Source organism: Chaetura pelagica, unplaced genomic scaffold, assembly GCF_000747805.2.
Source record: "Chaetura pelagica isolate M959 unplaced genomic scaffold, ChaPel_1.0 scaffold405, whole genome shotgun sequence".
Lineage (NCBI taxonomy): Eukaryota > Metazoa > Chordata > Aves > Apodiformes > Apodidae > Chaetura > Chaetura pelagica.
Window position 1 is genome coordinate 1,063,403 of NW_009953489.1, and position 202 is coordinate 1,063,604.

The following is a 202-nucleotide window of genomic DNA, read 5'->3' on the forward strand; positions in this document are numbered from 1 at the left end:
AGCCCCAGAGGCCACGCTGTCGTGGGGGGGCGGTTTCTATGCTTTCCCGCACCCCCGCCGCGCGGTGCAGGTGACTGGGGCACAGCAGACAAGGGTGGGTTTGGGGGGGAAGCCGGGCTCTGGCCGCAGCCCTGGCCCAGCTGGGACCCCTGGCAGGGCACGGTGCAGGGTGGGCACAGGGATGCGGCAGGGACCCGGCTGG